Consider the following 3,466-nt stretch of genomic DNA (forward strand, 5'->3'; position numbering starts at 1 on the left):
CTGCCTCCCGCCTCCCCGCGCTGCGCGGGCCGCGCCGCGGCGAAATCACTGAAAGAAGAGATTATCAGACAGAAATAAAGTGCATGGGGTTATTCCTCTCTATTCGCCCTCTCCCTTCTTAGTCACAGCTAACTCTTGCTGGCAGACCCCGTCTGCGAGCTGATTCCTTGGGAGGTAAAATGAGGATAACGAATTCATCCCGATTTTGCCTCCATTGGCCAAATACACCAACAAACAAACTCACAGCCAGCAGGTACTCTCAGCATCCCCTGTACAATGGTGTCCTGAGGGTCCTGTGTTTGGTCCCCTGTTGCGTACACACACATAATACCCTTAAACCAGATACTGCCAATGTCACAGGATTTGTCGGGCAAAATCCGGGAACTGGGAATTTCATGGACCCACAAGGGTACATCCAACAGCCTGCTTGTGTAAGAGATGATGTCTGGACCTTGCCACTGTTCCAAAACATCATCCATCAAACCTTCAAAGCTGAACAGATTCCTCATTAATACAGCCTCTATTTCCGAAAGTTCCCGTGTAAAAAGGAGTTCCAGAGGCAGCGCTGGCACCAGCCGCAGTCGCTCTCCACAATTGCAAAGTGCATGCAGGGGGTCAGGGTACATTCTTGCCTGTGGCTTCAGTTTGAGGGGAGCACTTGTCCCCGGCAGGATGCCCTGGTGGGATGGATGCCCCGGTAGGAAAGATGCCTTGGTGGGACGGTTGTCCTGGTGTGATGGGTGTCCTGATGAGATGGGTGCCCCGACAGGGTGGTCGTGCCACCCCAGCTCTCCCTGAGCCCTTCCAGGCTCCCGGGGCACCTTTCCAGAGCGAGGAGGAGAGTCCTGGTCCGCCCGGCGACCGGCGCTGGTGCCCTCCGGAGCAGGATGGGAAAACAACCACCCTGAGGGGCTGGGACCAGGACAGAGCAGACACAGGCGGCGACCGAGGGAAGCGGGGACAGGCAGGAAGCCGGGGCCGGGCGGGCGGCGGTACTGCGGGCAGGCAGGTGGCAGCAGATCCCTGTGGAAGGGCTCGGCGGCACCCGGCCCGGGAGAGCCGTTCCTGTGGCGGGACCCGGGACCTCTGCACGGGGGGAAGGGGGTGCTGTCCCCTCTGTGGTTGCCTGTCCCTCTACACTGGACGCACAGGGCGCCTGTTCCCTTGCACAAAATGCACAGGATGGTGTCCCCTCTACATCAGATGGCTGTACTCTCCGTACTGGGTGCCCATCCCCTGAGCATAGAGTGCTTCTGCTCTCTGTGCCGGGGGGGTTAGACTGGGTATCAGTAAAAATACTTCACTGAAAGTGTTGTCAAGCACTGGATCAGGCTGCCCAGGAAAGCAGTGGAGACACCACCCCTGGAGCGATTGAAAAGACATGTAGATGTGTCACTTGATTTAGGGGTGGGCTTGGCAATGCTGGGGTAGCAGCTGAACTTGATTACTCAGAGGCATTTTCCAACAATTCTAGGACTCTGTAATGTCCCTTCCGCACTGGGTACATTTCCCCTCTGCCTTGAGTGCACGTCCCCTGAGGGCAGGGTGTTATTTCCCCTGTGCACACGCGCCTGTCACCTCTGCACAAGGTGTGTTTACTCTCCGCACTGGGTGCATGTCTCGTCTGCACACAGCGCTTGTCCCCTCGGCACAGGACGATGTCCCCTCAGCACAGAGGTTCCTGTCACGTGTGCGCAGGCTGCTCGTCTCCTCTGCACACAGTGCATCACCGCTCTGCACAGAGCGCACATCCTGTCCGCACACGGCACGTGTCCCTCCGGCACATGGTGTATGCCAGCGCCACGCAGGGTCACGGACACCCCATCATCCCTCCGGGATTCACACAGAGCCAGAAAAAGCGGAACTGAATGCAGCCCCATGGGCAGCTGCAGGCTGATCCTCTGGGTGTGCACCCAGGAACCCCGTGCCCTGGCTCCCCTAGGTGCTCAGGGGGCTGCATGGTCACCTCAAACCACCTCTGCAAACTGAGCTGGGCTTTTCTTCGCGGGGCTGGAAAAAGCACATCACCATCTACTTGCGTCAAGCAAAGGGTCCCCTCACCCTCCCACTATATAGAGCTGTCCACAGGCTGAGAGCTCTTCCGGCTTCATCAAAAAGTACTTTTTTACTTTTTTTTTTTTTTTTTTTTTAATAGAAAATACTCCTGAGGGGACCAGAAAGCCCCTACCCACCTCACTGAGAGCAGCTACCGGCAAGGGCAGGCACCGCGTACATCCCAGGCCAGCTCCTCACATGGGTGCCTGCACCCATTCCGCTGGTCCTGTGGCTCTCCTCACCCCAAATCCCTCCTGGGGAGGCTGGAAAGGGCACCAAGGCTAGGAGTCCCCACCTCTGCCAGACGGGCGTGCAGGCAGGGCAGGCTGGCAGGGGAAGGGTGCAGAGGTGTGTGCCCACGTCCCAGCCTGGCACGCTGCTGGGAACGGGGAGCGGTTGATGCCTGGGGCGCTTCCTGTGAGGGCAAACCCCATCCGCGCCCGGCTTTGTTTCTGGTGCAGCATGCGGGCGCATGGCCCGGGGGGCTCAGTCTGCAGCCCCTCCGCTGCAGTGGCCGGGGTCGCAGCCCTGTTTCACATGGCTCCAGCAGCAGAGCCGTGCCAGTCTTCTTTTCCAGCAAAACGTCTTCCCATGCGATTTATTGTTTCTTAAATGCATTTAAGGCAGGGCAGACCCTTAAAACCCATTTCCAGCACTACACCTCCGTTGCGACAAGCAGTGCTGGGAGGCTGCTTAGACAAAGACACACTAATGCAATAAGGCAACACATTTAAAAGGCAAATGGGTGCTGAGCTGGGTGTTGCTTTTCTCACTGGCAAAGTTGGGTGCTGAGCAGTCTGGGCACCCCCTGCAGAGCCATGTGCTGAAGCTGGGGAAATGGCGAGTCTGAATCATCCCAGATGCCTGAAACATCCCTGGAAACTGGTATCGCCATGCTCCCCCTGTGCAGACACCTCACCTTGTGCCACCCAGCCTAGCAGAAAGGACTACCCAAGTGGCCAATTTTGCTGGTTTTTTAATTTGTCTTTTCCCTTGTCCCTGGTGCCTTGTCACCAAGGGCTGTAGGAGACTTTCCTGACAGCTAGAGCTGACCCATTGCCTGAATAAGCACAAAGGGGGTGAGGGCAGCAGGGCTGGGAACCTACATCTGTGGTGGGGCACACCCAGGAGACATGTAGGGGCAAGCAGGTGCCTCAAAAGGTGACTCTTTCACTTGGCAGAGACTTTGGGAAGCAAAATACGTCCCATGCATCTTCCCACTGCCCTCCCTCCCCCATCCCAGCAGCCACCCCTCATCTAGGCAGCCGAGAACTGCATTCATGGCTATGGTTACCTGCTCTCCTGCATCTGGAGGTCATTGCAACTTTAAGCAAGGTGCTTCCCAAAAACGAGCTGGAAAAAACTGCTTGGAGGTTATGCCCACAGCAGGAGCCAGGCACTGGAGCTGCAA

This window comes from Corvus brachyrhynchos, unplaced genomic scaffold, assembly GCF_000691975.1.
Source record: "Corvus brachyrhynchos isolate BGI_N302 unplaced genomic scaffold, ASM69197v1 scaffold26, whole genome shotgun sequence".
NCBI lineage: Eukaryota > Metazoa > Chordata > Aves > Passeriformes > Corvidae > Corvus > Corvus brachyrhynchos.